Consider the following 26,968-nt stretch of genomic DNA (forward strand, 5'->3'; position numbering starts at 1 on the left):
AGCACTGTAAAACGTAAGTGTAGACAGGCCCGTAGGTGGTGATCAAGTTTATCCCTTAACCTTTTCAGTTACCTAAATAGAGGTTAAGTCTCACTGATGCATATTTTCCAGACCTCAAATCATACTTGGAGCTTTTTTTCCTAAACATCCTCCCATTTTTTAACATTTCTTTTGAGATGTGGACACCAGAACTAGACCCATTATTCCAGTAATGATCTCACCATTGCGGCATACTAATGCTAAGGTAAATGTCACCTCCATACTCCTATTTGACATTTCTCTGCTTATGTATCCAAGGATCATATTCACCCTCTTAGTCACAGCATCACACTGGTAACTCATGTTCAGTTTATTATCTATCATAACTCCTGAATCCTTTTCAGTGTCACTCCACTGCAGGATACTGGCTCCTGTTTTATGTGACATACATTCTTTGTTCCTAGATATGGCCTTGCATTTGGCTGTAATAAAACTCACCTTTACGGTTCTCCTATTTCACTGTTTTACCCATCTAGCTCTTAAGATGTTATTCATGATAGCAAAAGATGTTATTCAGGATAGCATTTAAAATAAACTAAGATTGATCAATATTCCATGGAATGTAAAGTTGCTAATGGAATGGGCCCTCCTCTTTTTGAGTCTTTAGCTACTGTTTCTCTGCTGTCTATACAGTTTTTGTCCTGGCAAGTAGCATTCATGATATTCATTCCTAAGCAGAGGGTTTGGAGCAATTAGTAGTTCTTTGATGCAAATTTCCTTTCATCAGTTCAGTGACAAGGTAGAGATCAAACCGATCCCAGAGTTCATTCTGTAAAAACAATGTATAAACAAGAACATCTGCTTACCCTCACTTTGTTCTCCCCTTCCTTCTGATAAAGAGAAGCTTTAAAATTCAGATTCAATTAGAATGAAAGTTCAACCTGAAAAAAAAAATTGTGTCAAAATATAATACAAGTGAAATCATCTAAGCCTCCAGAGCTAACTGACTACTTCATGCATTAAGGAAGCCTATAGTAGAGGTTTAACATGCTTGATGTGAAGGCCATTCAACTAGATGAATGGGCTGAAAAAAATCTGCCTCTTCAAGAATGAGTAACATAATTACATGATTCATTTCAGAGTAGCAGCCGTGTTAGTCTGTATTCGCAAAAAGAAAAGGAGTACTTGTGGCACTTTAGAGACTAACAAATTTATTTGAGCATAAGCTTTTGTGAGCTACAGTTCACTTCATCGGATGCATGAACTGAAGATCTGAACTGAAGAAGTGGGTTTTTTACCCACGAAAGCTTATGCCCAAATAAATCTGTTTAGTCTTTAAGGTGCCACCGGACTCCCTGTTGTTGTTGCAAATATTAACTGTATTAAGCAAAACATCATATCTTAACCATATATTGTTATATCATTAACATTGTGGGCAAGAGAAATTGAACATCAGCTAGACTTCTCCACTAGAAGTATACAGTTTGGTGGGGGGTTTATTTTGGGCAGGAGGGTGGTGATGAAAGCACTTAGGCTTGTAAATTCATATAGGATCCAGTTCTTCCAGGGGACTTTTGTTACAGCACACAACCCCCTTAACCACAAGCAAGCACACCATTTCTGATTCCCTGTCTGGTCTACTTGACCTCCATGCTAGTAGGCTGTGACAGAAAATGATCTGCTCTCTCAGTTCTCCATTTGGAAGATTCTTATATGGCTCACGTTCTTGCTGCTGAAGCCATACAGATTGGTCATCAGAGGCAAGGGAACTGGAGTAGATCAAGAGGGAAGAAGACTTTTCCATCACCAAGCTGTTAATTTGCTCTCTGGAGGCTACTCCAACCAAGTAGGGGTTGTGAGGTCCCCATTCCTTCATTAGCTTGCACTAAAGCATCTCCACAAAGCTGAGCTGGATGCAGAGTGTGCATGTTCCATGCTGGCTCTCTTACTACCTGAAATATTTTGCCTTCCCTTGCATGGTCAAACCACACTGGTCTATTGCCAGAAGCCTTCAGCACCATCCATGAAGGAGTAATTTGCTCCTGGGTTCAGATACATATATTTTTTTTTCTTTAGTAGCACCAATTAGGTAAGCTGACTAGGGTCAAGAAATGTTGGTTTAGTTCTTCAGTTGATACTCGGAAAGCACCCCTTAAGCAAACCATCTACTAGAGGAGATATCTCAGGCATGTGGGCTACCAATGTCTTTGTTCCTCTGTGAATTACAGATTTAAGATCTTGTATGAGGTACTTCTCCCCTGTGAATGAGTGATGAACTATGGAATTTGTTCCCTAAGATGCAAAAGTAGAATCAATAATCTCAAAGCAATGATTTTTTGCCACCTTTAGCTAGCTAGCTAGTGCCAGAAGAATAATATCAAAGGTTCTCACAAATGAGGGGGAAATCCTGTGTAGCACTAGAAATAGTTTTTAATCTCTTACCCCTACATTCTTTAACTATAAATTCACTTTATGTATATAACCTTTCATCCAAAGGTAGCCAGAATGTTTTAATACTTTAAGCATCACACAGACCTTTTCAGACTGGTCAATCCTATTCCACCATTTTACAGATGGGGAAGCAGAAAGGGTAGGGGCTAGATCCACAAAGATACTTAGGTGCCTAGCTGCCTCTTTAGGTACTTAAGTCCAACATTTAGGTGCCACTGACATTCTCAAAATCGCTGCTTAGCTGCCACCTAACCGTGCAGGTGCCTAAAGTCACCATAGTGCATACATTTCTGCCAGTAGGCAGGCACAAGTCTTCCTAAATCTCACAGGAAACGAACTGCTCAGAGCCCTAGCTCATGGTTAAGCCCCAGTGGCATTCTCAAACTAGGTATTCCCTTGTCTCTTATGGGCAGGATCCAATTTCAAAGGTATTCTCTGAGCATGCTTACAGGATTGGGTTCTGCACAAAAGATAGCTTTGGAATTCCGTGCGTGTCCATCCAGTAGCCTAGTGTTTAGGGCACTTACCTGGGATGTGGGAGACATTTTCAAATCCTTCCTCTGTCTGATCCCAGATCTCCACCTCCCAACTGAGCACACTAATGGATAGGCTTTTGGCATTGGTGAAACTTTTTTCCGCTTTCTCTAAATAATTGGGCCAGAGAGAGTGAGTGACTCTATAGCCCAATGGTGAGGGAACTCACCTGGGATGTGGTAGAGTTAGGTTCAAGTCCCTGCTTCAATTGGGCAGGAGAGGGATTTGAAATTGCGCCCTCCACAAGACATGCACAAAATCCTCAATCTGTGGTCACCCAGCTGCAGTTTTTAAAGAGGCAATTACATACCTAAGAGCCGCTGCAGTTAGACACCCTTGGCTGGTCTTTCCCTTCGCAGGTCCCAGAGCCTGGGCTCCAACCTGAGCCCAAATGTCTACACCACAGTTAAACAGTCTCGTAAGCCCAAGCTAGTTGGCAGGGGCCAGCCATGGGTTTTTAATTGCAAAGTAGACAATTTCTCTGACTCTAGCCTTTGTTCTAAGGTTTCCGTGCTATTCAGTGGCAGAAGTGGGAATAAGAGATGGAGTTATTGAATTGCAGTCACATCCTCTAATTAATTACTAGACAGTGCTTCCTCACCAGTAAGGGATGATTTCAGGGTTTGTTTGGTTTTTAATCTGTTAGCTTTTTTTAATACGTTTTTCCACAAAAATACCAGCTTTAACCTGTGATATCTGATTCTGAGCATCTACATAGCACCCTCCCTAACGTAATTGCTCATTAATTGTATCCTATAGCCTTGTCCAAGCCTGCATAGCTGCTTTCATTTATCCTGGGGTAAGTGATCACCATTCCTGCTGCAAAGAGCTAGATGCCCTCAGGCAATCTTATCTTTTGCAAATAAATCCTGTGGAGGTTTCTCACCTTGCTAGCATGCAGTTTAAAACCATTGAGAATCTTCTTGATTTCTTTACTAAAATGTGCAATACTTGTTGACATATATGTACCACTCATCATTTAGGAAATTTGGATAAAAATAAGCCTCTTGAAATACAGAGAGTAAAAACAACTATACCTATTGTGCTGGATAAATGGAATTTTGTTTCTTTTTAATAAAATTAAAATATTTAAAGTGAAATTCTGGCCCCACTAAACTCAGTGATAAAACTCCCATTGCCTTTATTAGGGCCAGGATTTCACCCTTAGTACCCAATTTTAAAGTCTGTGCAGGAACTAAATATTACATTATTGTAATAAGACTTCTTTTGTTTAATTTTGTATGCAGGACAGTGCAAAAGTTTAGGTTGCACCATAACTTTCTCAAAAATAAGGACAGGAATACTTGTACTAGTGAATTATACTGCACCTGGAAATGATTTAGGCAGCAATCTCTTTAATTATTGTAGTTTCCACTGGAGGATTCCCAAGCAATTAGCACTGAATAAGCCCGTCATTATCAGTATTAGTCATTAATTTCAAGGGGCTTTTTTTCCTCTTTATAAGCAGTAGTTTTATAACTGAAGAAAGCTAAAGTGTAGCCAACCAATTGCTCTGTCTCATGGAAAAAATTGTTGCATTCCTATTTTCCATTAGCCTGAAAGAAAAGTCTGAGTGTTTTCTAATATATTCCATAGTCTTGAGTGTTTATTTGGCATATATGAAAATGTTGCTAACATTCCAGCACTATAGTTTGATTACAGTTTAACCATTTTCTTGTCAGCGAGACCTTTCTAAAATAACTATTCTCTGTACTCCTTAGTTGCTCAGGTTAATATTTACTATACAACCTTAGGACATTTTTCTGTAGGAAAGCCTTTTTCTAAAGATAGACTGAAAACGTCAAATGTGATTTACAGTGGCCAAATTTACCATGAATTGTTGCATTAAAAGTTTTTAGCAGGATGTGTTGTTTTATACTGGAGCACACTTTTTTCCCCGATGTCATAACAATAAGGGTATACAGCTTAAGTTACAAAATGGATTCAAAATAAAAACAAAAAAGCATACAGTTTCTTCTTCCTGTGTCAAACCTTTTTCTTCTAGTTACCAGTCCTTTGATTTAAGTGATACATATATGGAAGTAATGTAAACAATGAATTGTTGCCACGTTACTCTGCAAGCCAATTAAAAGGAATTTACAATACATGTACATTAGCATTTTAGAAAATATTTAGGCCCACATTTTTAGAAGTGCACACAAGCAGTTGCATGTGCAAAATTGGATACAGAAAAAACTCTTATCCAGTGATATTAATTACATGCAAAAATCTAGTGTAAATTGCAAATCACCTGCATTCTGTTTTCATTATATAATGAACATAAAAATTGATAACAAGCACTAGATGTGTGCTATATTTAAGGTTATAACACCTTGCATGCATATTTTTTGTTTTGTTTTTAAGTGCAGAGTTGTTTTGTTTTACAGGTACACTTTTCAGTGTATATGGAGGGACAGATGCCCCTAACATGAGGTTCTAGTCTCGAGTAACTCTGTAAAAATTGTCCTCTCTTACTCAACAGACTTGCTCTATGTCTTTTTCAGTAATATCTACTTATTTTAGTAAGATAAACCTTTAGTACTTTTTATTCCTGTCAATACTACAGAATCACCAGAGCTATAGAAGAATTGGCTGGATTCCATACTGGCTTGGGGCATAATCAAGAGAATTGTTAAGTGAGAGTTGCAAGATTATAGTCTCACCCAATTGAGGTCAAAGGAATTTGTCAAGGCTGAAAGAAAGTAGAAGTTAACACTGGAGTTGCACAGGTGTAACAGAGGACAGAAATTGTTCTGCACCATTCATTATTGACCATAGTTAACAAGATGGAAAGGAAACAGCTTGACTTTCAGATCCCAGGTTGAGTTTGCAAGCCTTGCAGGGTTTCAGAGGGGAGGGCTGGATTTTAAAAAAAAAAAAAAAATCTTGTAAACTGAGCAAATTTTACATGAGTTATTGAGAAACAAATATGCAACCTCACAATGCAAGCTTTAGACCAGTTGTTTTCAGATTAAACTCTGTTATATGTGGCTTAAACTCTTGAAAGAGTTTAGATGTCAGCATACATTAACAACTTAAGCATTAGCCCTACCTTAGATTTTTTTTCTTTCCTTTAGAAAAAACTCAAAGTGAAAAAAAAATTAATGCACTGTTAAGGTTGTTTGCTTAAAGTCACCTAAAGTCGGGAAGTGCAGAATGTAAGGTTCCAAAAACAACATGAACATAGCTATGTTGTATCTGTATTCTATTTTATGACTATTTTCCAGTTATGTATAATATTGTATGATGTAAAAAGATGTATATCATAAGGCATATAGTAGGTGTAATGAATCCAAGTTAAAGTTACTGTTGGAACCTTATTTCATTTTTTGCCTTTTACTGACTGCCTGCACGGCCTTAATGTTGCACTGAATTGGACTTTGTTTTTTCTCATTTAATGATGTATTTAAAGAGGAACTTCAAGAAAGAGAAATGCAAACCACCTGCTGTTGAAGCTCTCATTTAAAAACAAAAACCCTCCTAATTGTAAATACTAAAATTCCTAATTAAAGCTATAATTCATGTCCAGAGGACTACTCACATGCTTATGTACTTAACTGATTTAGAGCCTAAAGGAATAATTTCTCTGAATGTAAGCACTGGATCTGTTTCTCTCCAGCCTATAGAATCCTACAGCATGACAGTAAAGCTCCAAGCAAACCAATGCTGCTCTATTGAATGAAATCTTGGGTTGATTTGAGTGACTTAAATAATCTCTTTGTCAGAATTAAAGCTTGGAGAGACAAGGTGGCGAAGGTAATTTCTGAAGAATAGCTCTGTGTAAGCTTGAAACTTTGTTGCTTTCACCAACAGAAGTTGGTTCAATAAAATATCTCACCCGCCTTGTGTCTCTAATATCCTGGGACCAAGAAGAATTAAAACTTACTGTTTACGTTACTAATATTGGTTCTGCCTTGTTAAATTTCCCAGTTCCATTACAATATGCATTCTTCATCTGAAATTTCTCATGTATCTCATTGGCGGCGGCAGCAGCAAAACCTTAATTATGTCAGTACTGATCTTACTTAAGAACTATAGGTTTTACCATGGTAAACGAGCCTCAATTTAAATGTTTTAACTGAATATTGCCGTGGGGTTTGAATGTTGTCAGTTCCTGCATCAAGTATATAATGATATCTTACAACTACAGGACCTCACTTAGCTAACAGTAGAAAGAGTTTTTATTTTCTCTTTCAATATTTTTTCCTTTGCTAGCATGCACGTGGTATGCTGATGGAATAAGTGTCACACTTTAATCAACGTATGAATTATCTGATTTCTTCTATTGGGACTATAGCTAGAGTGGTTACTCATTACTTGTCATTGCAGGAATGGGTTGGCTTTGAATTTTCCTGCATATATTACAATGTTGGGTACACAAAAAAAGTTGCATTTACAACTTTCCTCACTCGGTCACAGAACTCTCATTTGTGTCTCAGTACATATTGGTCCCTTTGCAAAATGAAATGCCCCTTGGATACTTTAAATTGTATTCTCTAGCCCTAATGCAAACACACATATGCTTAAGTTTTTAAGCACACATAGTCTCACTGAAGCCAACTTTGGTACTCACATATTAAAATGTGTGCAGGATCAAGGTCAAACTTGTCTTTTAAAAATCTAGAAGAATAATTAATAGTATGATTTTTCTCTCCTCCACCCCCTTAAAGCTAACAAGTTTTCAAGGGAAAAATCTAGCTGTCTCACCAAGAAATATTTTGCAGTTTTGCATTTTTCCCTCTGGTGATATTTCTCCCCATCAAAGAGTATGGTAAATTGCCCTTTTCCATGCTTCCATCAACATCAGAAGTGTGTGTCAACATAAATGGTAATGTTCCACCAGTTATCCATCCAGACTATCCCTTACTTCTCTGTCTGGATGTTTGTCAACTTTGTTGTTCTCTGTACTCAATTCCTTTTCATTCTTTTCCAGAAATACTTAGTAATAGAGCATGGTTATCCAGATCTTTCCTCAAAACTGCATCTCCCTTTTCCCTTTTATTACCATATATAATTCCTTATACAAACACTTTGGAAGCATACACTGATAGCTCATTGATGTAGTGGTATAAATAGTAGTTAATATAAGTTGCTAGTTAAAAATCCAGCTACATATTTAAAATAATTCCTTGTGGAAAAAGGCCATATGTTGCTTTACATTACAATCAGTAAAGCAAATCAATTATTCTATTTTGCCTCAGTCATTTTTATTGGTCTAGCAGGACAGCTTTCGTACTTGGTTTCCATTTTATACAACTCCAGACACTGCAGTGCTTTCATTCTCTTGGAGCAAAAGAATAGGATGCTTTCTCTCACACTCTCTTGAATGGCCTTTCCAGCCTCTCATATTCACATTTAATGAAATCGACTAACTCAGAAAGGAAGCAAACTTCCACCTTTTTACCTTATGATGGAGGCTGAGCTGTTAATGCAAAGAAATACAGTTTGCAAAGTTTTTGTTTTCATGTTATCAAAAGGCATAAAATAATTTTAAGTGCAAATGTCATATAATTTTAAAAAAATAAAATCCCTTCCTACTTGCCTGTCCTCCTGTGGCTTTACTCCAGTGTCCTGTGCTGGTCTATGACAGTTGTGATAATGCAAGCATAGTGTGTGCTTGGACATCTCAGGGAAGGAATCTGCAATCCACAACTACAAAATGGATCTGGAAAGAAAAAATAATAAAGGTAAGTTGTTTTCTACCCCAAAAAAAAAAAAAAGTGTGTGTGTCAAGTGTCATTCTTACCCTTGCTGCTACAGTATCACCAAATAACCTAAAAGCTCACTTTAAAAAAAAAATATTCAGAACCCCTTTATAGAGACAGACAATGTAATATATGTATAATAGGTTTCTGTTCAATTACCTTCATTCTTGCAGTTCTTAGTTTGTATTTATTGTTTTTATTTTTTGACGTGCACTTTTTGGGAATGTAGATCAGAACAATTCTCATGGTTGTTGTTTGCTTAACACTAGCAGAGTGTCAGAGACAAGTTCCCTATCACAACGAGCTTGCTAATCTTAATCAACCTCTAAACCATTTGCTTGCTTGTGGCCTAAATATAAGGGAAATTTCCCCCATGCAGGCAGGCTTATAAAAGAATTGGCTCTCACCAGGCTACCCAATTAAGTGGCCAGTTGAGAAGAAAGTGCACCTAGCCAATGGAGAATCTGACTTAGAGGGGAGGGATAATTTTTTTTTTTTTTTTTTTTGCATTTTCACTATGCCTTTAGCACCCTCTGATGAAGTGGGTGATAGCCCACGAAAGCTTATAGAATATCAGGGTTAGAAGGGACCTCAAGAGATCAAGTAGTCCAACCCCCTGCTCAAAGCAGGACCAATCCCCCATTTTTGCCCCAGATCCCTAAATGGCCCCCTCAAAGATTGAACCCTGGGTTTAGCAGGCCAATGCTCAAACGACTGAGCTAACCTTCCCCCCTTTATTTATGTCCAAATAAATTTGTTAGTCTCTAAGGTGCCACAAGGATTCCTAGTTTTTTCTCTGGGTTTTGCTGTTTGAACACTATATGATCTAAATCAGGGTTTCTCAACTCATAGGGTTGCAGCCCAAAAGTAGATGACCAAAATGTGTCACAGGGGTCATGTGGGAGGCCTGGGAAGGGGTGGAACAGGATTCCGGTCTTGCTCCTGGTGGGCTATGAGGACCTGCGGGGGTCAGGTTCTTCCTACAGTGGAGGAGGGAGGCCTTGGCAAGGGGTGTTCCAGAGCCCACTCTGCACTCACCCCACAGCAGCAGCTCCTGTGACCGAAGTCCCATGAGGCTGCCTGGGCTTGGCTCCCCACTCCGGGCATTGTAATCTGGTGCACTGGGTTCTAGCACTGCTCAGGTTTGGCCCACCTGCCCCTATGCTGAGTGAATGGTGGTGCAACCACAATGCTACTCAGAAATTTGGGTGAGTTGTGCTTTGACTCCAGAGGTCGCAGTGCCTGGAGTAGGGAGCAGAGTGCGCAGTCAGTCCTATGGGACACGAGCCTCCGAAGTTGCCGCTATGGTATGCATGGTGTACTTATTTAGTACATGCATTAATATAGATATAATATATTGTGGGTAAGAAATATTTAGTAAGCCAGATGTGTGTTTGTTTTTTGTTTTGCATTAAGCTATTTACTGGGTTGGGACAGGCCATCAAGGTTTACAAATGGATCCTGAGCCCCAAAAGGTTGAGAACTACTGTCTAAATGGTAATAGAATACCAGTAAAACCTAGATTGGAATGGAAAGAAGGCTGAACTAGTCAGACATCTTTCACTGTGAAAGAATTAAATACTAACTTTACAAAATAAAAAATAAATTCTGTTTAAATATTTTGTTTCTTTTGTGGGGGGTAAGACAAAATTTAAAGTTATTTACAATAATAAAAGTAAGTAATAAAAAGCAGCAGTTTCCCAGACCAGTGGTGTCTTTTTGTTTAACAATTAAGTTAATGGAATCATTTGTGCTTTAATTTAGTTTTGTAATTAGTAGGCTAGGTCATGCTGCATATCATGTTCCAGTAGTAATGTAGATAGAACTTGATTTAGGTATGAAACCTAATCAGAATTAGTGGCCACTTCTCTGTCATGTGTAGCAAGAATTTCCTGTAGGATTGTGTTCTGTCCATTTTGGCAATCGCTTTTGTGCAGGCTGGAATCAGAGCTGCACAAGATTTGTCTTCCATAATGGTGGCACCTCTTTTCAGCTGTAGAAAAAAATATTACTAAATATTTCAAGACTTGCATTTTTTTATCATTGAGGGTGCAGAGTCAACTGCAAGTACTATATATACACCTGTTGCATCAGCTTTTGACGTAATTGAAAAGTCCTAACATCTTAACCATAAATAGTAGTTTAGTAGATTAGATCTTAGAGCTGGATACTTCCTTTCACATGGTTTCTTTGCATGTTGGATCAGTTGAGTATACAATGAATCCAAATGGGGGGGAAACCAAAATGAGGAAAAATGTCATCTATAAAGACAAGGTTCAATCCTTAGTGGAGCTGAAGTTCAGCATATTCTGTGTATCTTAGATACTTGTGTGCCCGCATTACCATAGTATCTAAGCGCCTAACAATCTTTTAATGTATTTATCCTCTCAACACTCCTGTTAAATAGGGAACTATTATCCCCATTTTACAGATGGGGAAATGAGGCCCTGAGAGACTAGAGCTCACATCCTCAAAAGGGATTTAGGCCTAAGTGACTTACCCAACATCGCACGGTCCGTGACAGAGCAGGGAATTGAATGAAGGTCTCCCAAATCCCAGGCTAATGCCCTAACCACTGGATCATCCTTTCTTCTTCTTCTACACGATAAATGTCTTCATGCCTGTCTGGTATAGGGAACAGAAATTGTTGAATGCCCAACACTTCAAAAGGAATAACATGATCAAAGTACAAAATAACGAGTTTAGTAATGCTGACTCACTCTGTGACCTGGAGCACGTCATTTTACAATATAATTTGGACACAGAAATACTACCACTCAAAATGTCAAGGTTATTGGCTTAGGAGAAGGAGTAGAGAACAAGCCTTTTTAGAATCACTGGGAAAAGACAATCCCCAGGGAAAAGACTAACATTTTGCCTCAGCTGTTAAAAATTAAGAACAAATTAATCAGTGCTGTACAGATGCTTCATCAGGAGAAATATAAGGAACATATGCAACTTCTCATCCCTGCATTCAGTCTCATGACACAGGCAAAGTAACCACTGGACCATCCTTCAGGTGCTAAACTCTGACTTAAGAAGCCTGTGTTCAGTTCTCTGCTTTGCTACAGACTGCATTGACCTTGAGTACCTCACAGTCTCCCTGCACCTCATTTCCTCAGCTGTAAAATGAAAGTACTTTTCTCTCGCTCTCTCTATGAATTATTGTGAAGGTGAACCGACTAAAGATTGTGAGGCATTCAGATACTTATGTGACCCTGATCACCACAGTACTTGAGAAAAATAGAGCATCTCCTGATTTGGTTGATGTCTTATCAGTCCCCTCGAGACAACAACTAAGACATTTGCAACCATCTTGTGATTCAGAAAGAAATACACTGTGCAAGAAAATCTGGAAAGTAACCAATGCCTCTGCCTAAAAGAAATGACATGTATAGATCAGGGAGACCTGGAACTCAGAGCTTTTGACTTCGAAATTCTATACAGAAAACCAGATTTACAGGAAACCTTGTCTTTGGACTCTACTCCACTATGTGAACATTTTACCAGGATACTTAATTCTGCTGTTTTACCTCCAAGTCTGTGACCTCCTGCCAGTAGTTTGAGACCAGATAACTTAGCAGTAGCACTTCTTGCTTAAGCAAGTTGGGTCTGTTAATCTGCATACCAGTTTAAGGCTGAAATATTTTTCTCTCTCTTTTCCCTCTAAGCTCTGCAGTTGAAATTAGAGGGGTACAGTCCACACCCTAAAGGGGTTAGGAAGGCATGAGAAGGTAATGTGGCTACCTTGTGTAGTAGTCTGCCACCACTCCACAGTATGCATTACCAAGGAGTAACAGCTAGACAGAAGAGAGAAGGATGTGGAGAAATTATGCTGTAAAAAGCATGTTCTCCTACAACATGGCATTAAAATAAAGTCACCTTAAAAGTTACAAATGAAGAAGTCAGCATTAACTTGCCCATTTACATACCACCACAGGATCACAGGTAGTTGCAGGAATCTAATGCAGCACAAAACAGCCCAACCACCTATGAGGCTGGTACTGGCAAGAGAGTGGAGTGAATGTTTAGCAAATAGATTTGGCTCATGAAGGTCCACCCTGCTTTTCAGGCCATGTGATTTGTTCCTGTTCCAAACTACCTCTGGAATAAGTGGTACAATCATGTTCTCCTCATCCAAGTGTTCACAGCCCTAAGCATAATATTTAACTTGCTAAAATAGGGCATTGATCATTCTTGTGTCAGAAAGATATGAGCAGTCATTGCTTTTGTGCTGATATTTGGTCTGCTTGAAGGGGTTTTGATTTGGTTTGAGTAAAATTGATTCAGCCATTGCTGGATCTGAAAAAAATGAGAAAAATGTTTCTCACTATAAAATAAAATAAAATTAAAAGTTTTGCGTCTTTTGAACCTTCTTGCAGGAAAAATACCTGAGGTCTGAATGCTGAGGCTTTGACATTAAATCATCATCTCAGAGGTGCACAGCCTTATTCCTGAGGAAGTTCCTTTGATCCACCAACATCTGTACATTTGAAAGTCTGGTTCTGAGCATATACAGAAGATATGTTCATTAAGATCATTGTGTGACCCTAAGAAAGGCTGATCAAGGTGTGCATACCCAGCACTGTTAGCTTCACAGTGAACTGTCTAGTCACCTGTGCCAGGGTTCTGGCAAGAGCTCCTGTTGAGATTGTATGGTATACTGAGGCTTAGCCAAGGACCTCAGCTAACACTGTGAGGCAAATTTGGACTTGGATAAGCTCCAGCTGCTCTGTAAGGTGCTGAGGAAAGGGACTCACTCCTGCACCTTTCAGCAGAACTGCCAGTAATGCTCTGCCAAGCTGTTTGGGGCTCTGCTCCGCTCCCACACAAGATAAATATACACTAGCTGTCTTATTCAGCCAGCATTTATGTTGTGTACAGTGAATAAGAGAAGGGAACTGGATTATGAAGTTTCCACACACTAGTTGCAGGTTTTTGGTAATCAAAAGATCTTTCTTTAAAAAAAAAAAAAGCCTGAAAAGGGAGCTTCAGTCTCTAGGCTTTTGAAGCCTGCGGAAATAACATGCCAAAAAATAGAGTACTAATGCATATGCATCCTTAACTTTGTCCCCTGCATTATCGTTCAGCAAATTACATGATTACGTTCTGTCTCAAATATACAACTTTTCCTACAGTCTTGCATATGCAAGTGTACCACCTTGTACTATCACGTATTCCAAAGAGGCTGCACAATATACTGTTGGTGAAACAGAAAAGTAGGAGAAAAGGTGTCCTGCCATTTATAATGGTTTAAAATTATATTAACTTTCATTGACTGCAACACTCAGCAACATTTCAAAAAAATACTTCTTGGTATTATAAAAAGGACTTAACAATATTAGGTATTTCGCACCTATGAGGGAAAACAGATACTTACGGAAAAATTCAGTTTTTGATTTACTTAGAAATATATTGGTAAAATTTGAAACAGTAATGTATAAGGACAAAATTCTACAAAGAAATTCTCACTCATTGAAAAGACATTATATTAAAGAACGTGCATCTGGTACTTAGATAAAGTAATTAACTTTCTTAGGAAAGTTTGAGGATAGCTCACATGAAAACTACAGAGAAGTGATACTTACATAAGACTGTTAAACAAGAAAAACAAATGTTAATGCAATGGAGTACGTGTTTTTCTGTTGGATAAAAAAAACTCCAGCCACATACATTGAGAGACATCTGAAAAAGAACAAAATCCTCCTAACCATATGGTGATGGAGGGAAACCATTGCAATAGACTGTTGAGAGAAGAGAACTGATCAGTTAGGGCCTGATCCAAAGCCTGCTGAAGTCAAAGGATTGTCAAAGTCACATTGACTTTAATGGTGTGGGTTTTGAATTCAGTGACCATTGCCAAATGCTGAGCATCTTTGAAGATTTTACTCTAAGTCAATAGATGTATTGTACCATTATAACTAAGAAATTAGTGAAGAAAACATTACAAGATGCTACACTTGCACGTAAATCTGTTTTGAAAATTTTTATTTTTTGAGCATAGTGTGTGATCATGCAAAGACTATTGTAATGCATCAGCACAACAGGGCATGTGCAGACTTAGCCATTTCCTAGTTTTGGTGTGCTTAACTGCATCCCTAATGTTCTCAGTGTAACTTTTTGGATGGAATAATAAATGCTTAAATTGACCTGGTTTTTTTGCCTGTAATTTTAATTTTTAAAAGTGAGATCCATTATTCTGGCTATTCTGCCACTTCTATTGAATCTCTGAAGCCAGTACTAAGAGTTCCTGTTCCTCCTCCTGTCCTTAGAAATCACCAGTTCCCCTTGCTGGCACATTTACTACTCTGCCCGTGTAACTCCAGTTGAGGCTTCCAAAGAGATACAAGTCTGGAACTTGTGAGCATACACTAAATTGAAGATGTGGGGTAGGGATTTTAGTTTTGTTTTTTAAATCCATACTAACATTTCTTCTTTCCACAATGTAATTTCAGGACCTCTAAGCAGCCAACAACAGAGCTAATAGGGTGGACGTGGCCAGAGTAGCAGATCCTACTTGTAGTAGTAAAAAATGACATGTAAGAAAACTAATTTGACCTTTCCCCTTTACAGGATCCACTAGTGTGGACATTATATCTAGGAGATTGCCAGCAGAGTCCAAACATCCTCCAAAAATAGGGAGGGAATAAATGATGATGGTCCATAGTTGTAACAAAAGTGGAAGCTTGAAGCAGAACTCAGTGAAATCATCAGACTCAGAACAACTTCTTCCTAGATAAAAGAATGATGGGTACCGATGAGGGAGGACCATGAGAACTACAGTCTCCAAATATTACTCAATAGTCGGTGTAGCATAAGTGCTTTTGGGATTACAAAGATCAGCCAGCCTCCAAGAGTATCCCTGTCTGAGTAACACTCTCCATACATGGTTATAAGCCTCAGCCTATGGAGATCTGGATGACTGAGGAGCTTGATGACTGGACCTCAGTTTCAGACTCTGCAAGTATTGCTCCTGGAGAAATTCTGTGCTTAAAAAAATAAAAAATTCTGCACACTATTTTAAAATTCTGCATATTTTTTGTCAAAATAATGCAATATAATCCATCTAGTTTCAATTGGCAATTTATTTAAACCGTACAATACAGTGGATGGAGAATGGGAGTGGGGACCAGTGGAGGAAATCACCAACCCCCTCTGTCTAATAGTAATGTAGCTAGTATTGACCCTTTACTTCTAATTATTAGTCAACAAATATACGCAGACATATGCTCAGTGTTACATCATAGACAACTGAAGAGCAAGTGAGGACTCAAACTCACAATTTATACTGGCTACTGACCATCTCCAAAAAGGTCACTAGTAAACAGTTCATGGAGCACAGCTTGATAGAAATTTTTTTCAGTCCAAAAATTTAGACCAGTTCTGATCCCTAAAGCACCATAAGCATTTATAAGGCCATACTGGCCTTCACAATAAAGGCTCCTTTACACCACTCTGGCAATGTAAAGGAGTCTTAAAATATCTACACCTGTTTTATACTCCTGGGGGAATTCACTAGGAACAATTCACTAGGCAGGCAGGCTGCTACAGTCTCCTCTGCTGTGGGAGCAGAGCCTACCCCATGTCTACCTCTTCAGAAATACCCCAAAGCCCTGCTCCTCCATGCCGAGCGTGCTGCAATAGCGAGTGAGAGGGACAGAGTGTCTCTTTCTGTCTCTCACACACATGACTATCCCCCCTGGTGGTGATTTACGTCTCTACCGGCTGCTCTGGATGCGCAGACTGATCTGTTTGCACTGCCAGGGAGTGGGTGCATGACTGCTCTTGCAGCTTCCCATTGTTTCCCTGTCAGAAGTCCTTTTTCTGCAGGTAAGCAAAGAAATTTGCAGGGGCCATGAATTCTGCACATGCACAGTGACACAGAATTCTCCCAGGAGTAAATATGTATCTTCAACATAGGTGGTAATCTGCTGGACCAGAGCCTCAGGATGGAGAAATCAGGTTGACTAAAGCCTTGTTCTGATGTTATCTTTTCCTGCCTCTTGACCATGAAGATGATATTAACAAACCATTGGGTCTCCCCATAGTAGAGAATCGTCCTGACTTACATACTTGTGAATGTCAATGGTAGGGGAATAGGTTTCAGGCTCCAAATGGACACCAGTAAATTAAAAAGACTTCTCACTGAGCACTCAATCCCCTCCTGCTAAACAAGTTGGCTGGCAGGTTTCACCAAACTAGAACATAGGCTGTTAGGAGAGGATTATGATGGACTAAAAATTCAAAGTGATAGGTCATACTTGTCCTATTCTTTCCATACAGACTGGTATTATGATACTCTCATTGAACAATTTCAAAAGGGCACTGATGATTACTTAAAGGCCCTAGAAGGGGTGGGGGGGTTTTGTTGTTTTTTTATTGCTTCTTGACTATTTCCATTGTACCATAGATTCTGCTCCTCTTCTGAAAAATGTTTTCTGTAGAAAAGATGAGGATGCATCTGCTAGAGGCTTTTCCTTTTCCTTTCTAATTGTGAAGGGACTTAATTATTGAGGATTGTAGAGAAAACCCTGGGACATTTCCTGTACCCTGAGAATTCAGTTTGGATTGTGGAATGAAAGTAGTACTGCTAATAGAAATGTGGGACCATGCAGATAAGTTCCTCCGAAGGTGCCAAATACTGAGTTAGGTGAAGGGGAGACTTTTAAAAACATTTCTTATATATTTATATTGAGCGTGGAGGTGAAACTTTCGTTTATTTTCATTGGAAGAGGAAATTGTAGGGCAGGTTAGGTTTTAGTCTGGTGGAGAAGAACGGAAAGGTGGTCTGATAATCTTGTTGGATGTGAACAGAAAGATCATTCCTGGACCAGTTGGAGAGGAAGGGCAAAACTGGTTGTTTTGGCTCTGATGGAAATTCTCTTTATGGCAAACATGCTGGTAGATGTTCACTGATTTTTTGGTTGAAGAATTTTGAGCCTTCCTCTCTTTAGAAGGATGGGGGAAGTTGGATGATGCTTGATGCTTTCCCTATGATTAGTCTGAACAGTTTAGCATGCTCCTTCACACAAAAGTTAAGTTCTACATGTCAGATCCAGTTTTTTAGCTTCTTCTTTCCTTCTTGCTCCATGACAGTTTCATCACTAAGGGACCAAGGAAGGGGGTTTGGACAGGAGCTCCAGAAAGTATGATACACGGACCCTTTCTCTCCAGTCTGGTGGTATATGGAAGAATTTGAGACAATGGATGAGAAGGCTAGGCCCAGTATTGCTACAGTACCAACCAACAGTCACATCATTTAACCTGGTGAAAAAAGAAGGGCATAAGACTTCAAGGTTTTTTTTCCTCCTTTTTGGTGGTGGTAGGGGGAGGTGCCCAATTTGGCAAGGGAGACCAAATTTAAAGGAAAGGTACCTGCATGAATGCCCAGACAATAGTGAGGTGTATAGAATCCTGAAGGAGTGTGGATACGAATACTAGGGCTCTTGATAAATGGCTGGGTAATTTATTCTGTGAAAAATGTTTCTTGCCCTGGCTGTTAACCTCTCCAGTCTCCTGCAAAGAAGGATCCACTATGCAGATAGATCATCCAGATCTGTTAACTTTTTGGCTTTTCTGCCTTCTAGACAATATGTGTGTGTCTGGTGAAGCAAGCAGATGGTTGCTAGGCTGCTGGTCACATTTGAGCAGGAGAGTAAATCTAACTTGGCTCTGAAGTCCTTCTGTGAGTAGCTACAGCACCAATGGAGGGATAAGGCATTGGGGAGAAACCACTGAGAGAAACCCCAAGCAGCTCAATGCACCTGAGTTGCCCTTGATCCTGGCTTAAGTCCTTTTTCAAGGCCTAGGCTGCTGTAGGGCTGATATCAGAGAGGACCTTCCAAGTCACAGTGCTGTTATTTCAGCACGGGGAGGAAAAAGCTAAAATAAGGGAAATCTCCAGGCTACTTCCAACTCACTCTTCAGGGGGAGCTCCCTGGAAGACATTTGTGTTAGTAGTTTGTTTAGGGTGACCAGATAGCAAGTGTGAAAAATCAGGACGGGGTGGGGGGGTAATAGGAGCCCCTATAAAAAAAAACCCAAATATCAGGACTGTCCCTATAAAATCAGGACATCTGGTCACCCTAAGTTTATCATTGTACCTAGGAGCCCTAGTTATGAACAAGGTCTCCATTGTGCTAGGCGCATTACAAACATAACAAAAAGACAGTCCCTGTCCCAGAGCTTACAACACAAGTATAAGACTAGATTAGTCACAGAGAGGAGAGTACAAACAAACAATCACACTGTTGGTCAGCTTGGCTGGGGGTGGTCTCTGCAAGCCAACAGCCTAAATCACAGTTGAGTGTTTTGAAGAGGGTAATGGGGTTTTGTGGATGTTTACAGGGAGCTCCCAAGTGTATGGAGCAGCATGGGAGAAGGCATGAAGGTGCTCGTTTGAAAATTTAACACATGGGCGATGGAAGCTGGCAACGTGGGCCAATCAGAGGTGAGTGTCAACAGAGAATGAGAGACCATCAGTAGTGGGGGATTGGCTGTGAAGGGTGTTGAAAGTGAAGACAAGCAGCTTATATGAGATGAAATATAGAAGGGAGAAATAGTAGAGGGATGACATGGCCAAAACAATGGACTGGGGCAATTGTCTTTGCAGCAGGATTCTGAATAGTTAGGACCAGGTAGGACAGGCATGCATATGTCAAGGCCAGAGAGAAGGATGTTGCAGTCATCAAGTCACAAGATGTTGAGAGTTTTAGCCGGACAGATGGATAAAAAAGGCTGTGTCTTAGTGTATACCTACACTAGAGTTGGCAGATGTACATTCCAGTGCAAGGAGACATACCCACACTAGCTCTGATGGAGCTAGCATGCTAAAAATAAGAGTGTAACTACAGTGGCACGAGCAACAGGAGGGGATAGACACCTGAGTACAATTCCATCTGAAACCATAGGTACGTACTTGGGTGGCTAGTCCCTGCTGCTGCTTGGGTCGCTGCAGCTATGCTCTATTTTTAGCCTGCAAGCTCAATCCGCTAGTGCAGGTCTGTCTCCTCGAGCTGGAATTTTTACCCCGTCCAGTACTAGTGTAGACACCCTTGGAGATGTCATGCAGAAAGAATCAGCAGTATTTAGATATTGCCTAAATGTGAGGACCTGAAGAGAGGTTTGAGTTGAAGATGACATCCAGGTTACAGACCAGAGTGACAGGCAGGATGGCAGAGTTATCCACAGTGATCAAGAAAGGAAGTAGTGTGGGGGAAGATTAGGAGCTCTGTTTTAGCCATATGTTGCTTGAGCTGATGACTGGGCATCCATGAGAGAGATGCTGCATAACCCTGAGGCACAAAACTGAAGAAATCCTGAAAAACACAGCTTGTGCCCTTGAAACTGCACCCAAAGTTTTCCAGCAATGCTGCAAAGTTGAGGAGGAGCTATGAATACTAGCCCTCTGCCTTGAACCAAGCACTGGGGAAATAGACCAAGCCAAGGGAATCCCTGGCTCCCTCTTATCCTTAGCAATGCCCCTCTTTCTACCAGAATGGCTACTGAGCTACCACAAGTGAGTGAAAGACACAGCAAAATCCTGTCTGGAAGGAGAGGTCAGAGGAACCTCAGGGCAGAGACAAAGTGGAACATACACATAGAGCTGTTGACATTCCAGCAGCTGGGAGTGTGGGGGGAAGGGGGTTGGTATTTGCTGTGGGAAAAATATTTTAGAACATGCATCAGAACCGTGGAAGTAGCAGAGTATGCAGAAGTAATGGCTAAAGCAGTGGATCTTATCATGGCGAAAGAACATTGGAGAAATAACACAAAACATCTTAAAACCCCTATTTTACAAACCGTTTAGGGACCAAGGAGTTCATAAAATGTAACATCAAGATTACAGAAGGTAGAGTGCAAAAGATCAGAATGGTGCACTGAATCGCTTTGTTCTCGTCCTTCAAACCAGTGTAAAGCAGTTCCAAATGCATGAAAGGCATTGGAATGTGGAGGGATGTCAACTTGTTCTTCATCCATGTCACTGATTTTTTTTTTCCATTGGGGAAAAATTATTTGTAAAATTGCTTGCAAGATTGAAGCTCATATAATTGAGGTTCTACTTATGTAAAAATGGCTTCTTCCTATACAAGACCTGCACACTTTGTATTCATAGTCATAGCTGCTCCTATATCTCTCTCACACACACGAAGAATAAAAATCTAGTGTTAATACATTTTTATTCTGAGTGTGTGAGAGAGAGATGGCATCAGAGGCTCAGACATCAGCAGAACGGTTAGTTAAGTTCCAATTCTAGGCCAAATTCTACCCCCAATTATACTGAGGACAGAATTTTTCCTTCAGAATCCACGATGTATAATTATACATGAACAGAAACTTGTTTCTCAGGTCCCAGGTTGAGTTTGCAAAACTGGCCATTAGAAAAGCCATTTTTTTACTGTATGAATGCAGTAAATTTGAGGCAGAGGACACCAACTCTAAGATTAGAGTTAAAAAGTTACTTTGTTACTGCACATTAAAGCTTCTTCTACTCTCTATGTTTTGATATATTTAAAAATATTTTCTTCACGAAAGATTCGCTCATTCATCTAATGACCCATTAGGCTGAGCACTGCATAGGGTCATCCTGCAATGAAACAGCACTAAGCCCTCCGTGCAATCCCTGACACCTACAGGAATTGTTCATGCAGAGTTTAGCTAGCTTTGTCATGTGTGCCTTGACTATTTCCCACTACTTCACATACTGAGATGCATCTTATAGCCTCAGGGTTCCCTAAACTGGCGGCTACAAAAAGCCTGAACTGAGCAGTCATGAGAAGTGAATTAATGAATTTCAACATCACAGCCCCTCAGACTGTATGAAACAGCAGCACCGACATTTCAGCTTTGAAGTGTAGGCGGTGCTGCTCTTCTTCCAGTAGGTGCAGTTGGAGGGGGAAGTTATCTTCCCCCATACTTCTTATAGCTGCCAGAAAGTCTGCATGGAGGAAAAAGTCTAAATTTTAAATGTGTTCTGGCCAAGGTAAATATAGAATTCTAGGGTATGTCTACACTGCAATATTAGCTCAGTGTTAGTGGGACTTGAGTCAGCTGACCCTGGGTTACAGAATTCAGGGCATGAGCATCTACACTGATTGTCAACCGTACATTAAGAATTTTCTAACCTGGGTTTGATCCTGGGGCTACAATGTCCACACAGCAGCACGCAGACCCGAGTCAAACCAGCTATGTCCCAGACTCCCTAACACCCTCTCATGTTGTAGCCGCTCCAGCCTTTTGACTGTAGTGAATTGCGGGAAAACTTGACTATCCACCCTGCACACCAGAGGAAGTTTGAACAGCCTGCCAACACAGCCTACCGAGCAGTCATTTTGGTATGTTCACTCCAACTACCAGAGACAGCAACATGGAGGAGGCACCATTTGAAGAACTTTTGTTGCTTGCGCTTTCACTCCTGTGTGGGGGAACAGGCAAAGCTTCATGAGATGCTGGTGGACATTTCAGCTGTGTTTTCTGACCCACCAAAAGGCACCTGACTGCGTTTATGATGGAGCAGGAGGAAAAGGAGGCAACAGCACCACAAGTACCCAGGCATGGCAGACTCAAACTGGCTGATGCTGCTCCTTACACTCACTCTAGCTGCTGATGCTCCCTATGTAGGCCAACGCTTTTTGGAGCAGGACAACAAGCACAGGTAGGCCCATAGCATCGTGTGGATGACAAACAATGGGCACAGAACTTTGGCATGAAGAAAGCTACATTTCTGGAGCTTTGTGAGCAGCTTGTCCAGGCCCTCCAGTGCAAAGAGGTACATGAAGGCACCCATGCTATTCCAGAAGTGGATTGCTATAGGCCTCTGGAAGCTGACTATCCCAGACTGCTACAGGGCTTTGCCAACCAGTTTGGTATTGGGAAATAGACTGTGGGTAGAGTGTTGGCAGAGGTTTCTGAGGCAATCAGGCATGTGGTTTACCCAAAGTGGTGGGCATAATAGATATTCCTGAAGTAATGGCTGGCTGGCTTTGAGAGAATGGAGTTTCCAAACTGCATTCGGGCCATTGATGGGACTCGTGCCCATAGTTTACCCTCCTCAAGGAGCACATGAGTAAACCACAAAGGGTACTATCCATTGTTATGTGGGCCCTAATGGACCACAGAGGCTGATTTATGAACATCTGTATGGGCTGCATTGGAAATTTCGTGTTGGAAGGGCTTTTTGCTGATTAGGAATCTACATTCATGGATAGGCTGGGACACTATTCCCACCAAATGACATTACCATCCCCACCATTATTCTAGGGGCCACCGCCTGCCCCCGTTTGCCTTGATATATGAACCTTAAGAAGCCCTGGCAAAAGGTTTAATACACTCTCAGCAGGTGTAGAATGGTTGTTGAAACGTTTTTGGCACATTGAAGTCCTGTTGGCAATGTCTACAGACCTGTTTGCATGCCAGGGTCAGCAATGCTGTGCACATTACTGCGCTCTTCACAAGCTTTGTGAGACTTTTCTTCTGTGGACCTGACAGTGAGGGGCCACTGAACCAGTAGACTCAGCCAGAAAGGGCCCTACCATTGCTGGAACTGGATGCACCCAGGCAATGGAAGTCAGGGATGTTCTGTGCTCCCTCATTATGGACTTGCTTGGCCCAATGGAAGGTGGGGCTCATTGATTTGGGGTGGAGGTTCAGTGCTTGGGGAGGGATAGGGGCTTGAGTGCCATGCCTTTATGTACTTATGAATGACATGACCACTTACAAAATGGGGGCAGGGGGTGATTGATCATCATGAATTGACTTCCTTATATGAATCCATATTGTGATTGAAGTGTGTGCGAGTCAATGTACCTAACTGTATGGAGGAATGGTGTTTGCTTATTAATTCCTAGATGTCCCTGATCTTGTGGTTACCATTATCCTTTTAAATACACATTGAATGATGTCACACAGTGATAGCAATAAACTTTCTTGGGGACAAAAAAAGCTTTATTTATAAACGTCTTTTTAAAGTACAATGTTCTCCCATTGCCAGGCAGGCCAGCTGTCATTACTACACTAACATCAGTTACAGGGGACAAAAAATGATGCAGCAAAAGCCAGTACTCTTGCAGCCATTATTGAGATCAGCTGCTCAAACAGCTCTCTCTGCTGAGGTTTGGCCTCCTCCCTTAGCTGCCATTCCTGTTCCAGAAACTGCAAAGCAAGTGCCGGTCCTCAAGCCCCACAGCCAGCCTCCGCCTTTCCTTGAGCCATACGTCCCTCTATCTTTGGTACTGGACCTGATTGGTCGCCCCGGCCAGACCTCAACTATAGGCTGATCACGGAAACACTTCCTCTTGGAACAATCTGTAAAGCTACACTGAGCCAGGCTTGTACTGACCTGTGGCGGTACAGCAGCCACTAGAGGTCGAGGGGCCTGGAATAGGACAAGACACAGAGTTGTTGGTTCAAATAGCCCAGTGCAGGAGCACAGAAAAAAATCCTGGTGGAACTTCAAGGACATCAAACGTTACTTTCCCAAACTGAACCTCAGTATGTTGTGAGAGGGATGCTTCAGACCACAGAAGCTTCTTGGACACAGCGTGGTTAATCTCAGCAACAGAGGTGCAGAGGCAATGGTAAGTTGTAAATTCAAAACTGTGGTTTTTGTTTTCTAAAAATTGCAAAACTACTTGTGCTGGGGATGGGAGGTGGGCAGTCAGTGGTCATGTTACAAAGGCTTTTCCAATCATTTCAGGCTTGTGGTACCCGACTGGCAAAAGATGATGTTATTTCAACCTGCTGGTGAGAAAATTGCAGTGTATGCAGCCAGCGTATTCAAATGCATAGTGACTGAACAGTACATCTGGGTGGAAAGGCCTGGATACCTACCAAAGTGGCCCTGGAACGTACGCCCTTCCCCAAAATGTGACTACTTATCTGGAGTTCATGCTGCAGGAGGAGTTTGCATCTATCAGCATCTGGGATTGGGTCAGACTTCATGCGGGAATCAACAGGATTTTGTGTTAGGTTCCACCTGGCTGAACCAGTTATGATTGCATGCAAACACATGTAACTCCACTCCCGGGCCTTTCCCCCTCACCCTGCACATTTCTGGACGCATTTTCAAACCCCAGCCGTATTTGAGACAAATTCTGTTGTAACCTGTCTGTAGACTGCCTGGACTACCTTTATCTGAAATGGACTAGATTTATGAATGGAACCTATTTCTACCTGCTGCTGCACGGTTCACTGTTTCCAGGTGGCTCATTACACTGCTAAGTGGTTACAGAGTGGCGAACTTACGGGAATGACAGTGGAAGGGTAGTATTTTTAAGATGCAGGAGTGGCCTAGCAAAAATCTGCCTTTTCGCTTTCAAGGTATTTTTGCTGTTTGTATTTCCCTGTTGCCATTTGGAACTCCATGTTAGAGGAGGGTGGGGGATCATGCCCCTGGGATACAATCTGCTGTTAGTGGATACATGCTTCTAGCCAAGACTTCTAAGAACTTTTGCATTGGTTCATAGAATGGAAATCCATCCCATTACTGTATTAAATGGAGTCAGAAACTTACCAAGCTCTGGTGTAGCTTCTGACCTGTGTCCGCTGCAGGCTCCAAGGCGGGCTGTTCCTTGGTGGCAAGGCATCCAACAGCTCCTCCGAGTATGGCCCTAGGACATGCTGCTGTTCCTGTGGCAGAACCTCCCACAGGACCCTTTTCAGCAACAGCGTCACTTTGCTGGCTTCACTCTGGATTCTGAGGCCAGCAGGGCACCATCCCAGCTGACCAGCTCATCCTGCACCATTGTTCTCTGTTCTCAGCAGTGCCCAGCACCTGGTGAAACGCCTCATAAAGCGGGCACAATTGTGGTGAGTTGCCAACAGTGCGGTTCTGATCCCTGGTTTTCCTGTACTCACTCTTGAGCTGTTTAAGCCACTCCCTACGCTGGTTACAAGTCTGACGTATTTGCAATGCTGCCAGCTTCTTCGCTATTTGCTGGTAATGCTTGATCATTCTAGCGTGCTTACTATGGTTCTACTGGCTTTCCACCAGAGAGCCATCAAAATCTGGCTGCGCTTCCATGATGGTGAAGCAACGGACTTTGCAAAAAAGGCTTGTCAGTCTCGTTGCAAATGCTGAAAGCTTTCTCATGGTGTGTTCGCAGCTGTCTGGTCAGTAGCCAATGGAAGGGTTAATGCTGGCTCACTCAGCTGCTGCAGTTCACCAACCAAGAGGGGTCGATTACATTTTCATTGGAGTCAATTGAGGATTCTTGGGATATAGAGGCCTAAGGAAGCTGGCCCATGGGATTCTGGGATACTTCTGACAAGCTCCCAGGACACGAGTCAAGCAGGACTGTTGATATTGCAACTCAATAGGCCTTGAGCCCTGGATCCTGGCATGGCTTGGCCCCTCCAGCTCTACAGGGTCCTAGGTCAAGGCTGAGAGATTGTAGGTAGATAGAAGGGGAGGTTTAAGCTCAAGCTTGAGTCCAGGTTTACATTGTAATGTAACCATACCCTTAGAAGCTCATGGTTTGCTAGAGATGCTTCAAATGATGAGTGTATGGACAGCTGCAGGCACTATTCCTCATACATGAAAGCACATCAGTGTGGTTGCTGATGTGGTTCATATACAAATAACATCTGTAACCCCACTTCGCTTGTTCATGATGGTTCTTTGAAAACTCCGATGCTTCAGTTAATAGGTAAAGTTACTTTGCCTTTGTTTCTTGTCAACTGATTTCATTCCTGTTATACTACTAACCTTTGTAACTCACTGAGTTCTCTGTACTGAAATCTGGAGTCTTATTGTCGCTTGCTTCTCTCCCCTATGCCTTGGTACAATTTCCATTCAGCAGTTGAAGAAACAGCCTAAATCTTTGACAGAAGACCCAGGTTTCCACAAAAGTTGGTAGCAACTATTTCCTGAAATCAGGTATTCGCACATTTCCTGCCTGTGTGCTGGCCTAGCTCGCACGTACATCGTGTGCCCCACTTCACCAGAGAAAGAATGTACTTCTTCTAAATACAGTGAACTATACTTAGTATTTATTTAGAAGGAAAATGAAACATAGGAAAGTCTACAGACTACCTTGCTACCCTGTAGAGATGGTCATGCTGTTGAAGTTTTTTACCCAGAGATTTTTCTTTAACAAGGACCTGTTGACACTGTCTACATTTGATCCATTTTTCAATTTCCTTGCATTGGTTCAGCTTCAGTTGTGTTAGCAACTTTGATAGAATAGTGGTGGACAGCTGCAAGGCTAAACCCTTAACACTGTAGCCGCAGCAGCAGCTGTCCTAGTGCTGGTAACAGCAATGGCACTAAAAATGTGAACAGTGGATATTTTTCATAAGTC

The 26,968-nt window shown here is 41.2% G+C and overlaps 1 protein-coding gene across 1 annotated transcript in view; it reads left to right on the forward strand.

Moving 5' to 3' along the window:
- Nucleotides 1-26,968, forward strand: part of MPLKIP (M-phase specific PLK1 interacting protein) — a 56,297-nt gene that overhangs the window by 13,073 nt on the left and 16,256 nt on the right. The gene's annotated exons all lie outside the window — the stretch shown is intronic.

This window comes from Caretta caretta, chromosome 2, assembly GCF_965140235.1.
Source record: "Caretta caretta isolate rCarCar2 chromosome 2, rCarCar1.hap1, whole genome shotgun sequence".
Lineage (NCBI taxonomy): Eukaryota > Metazoa > Chordata > Testudines > Cheloniidae > Caretta > Caretta caretta.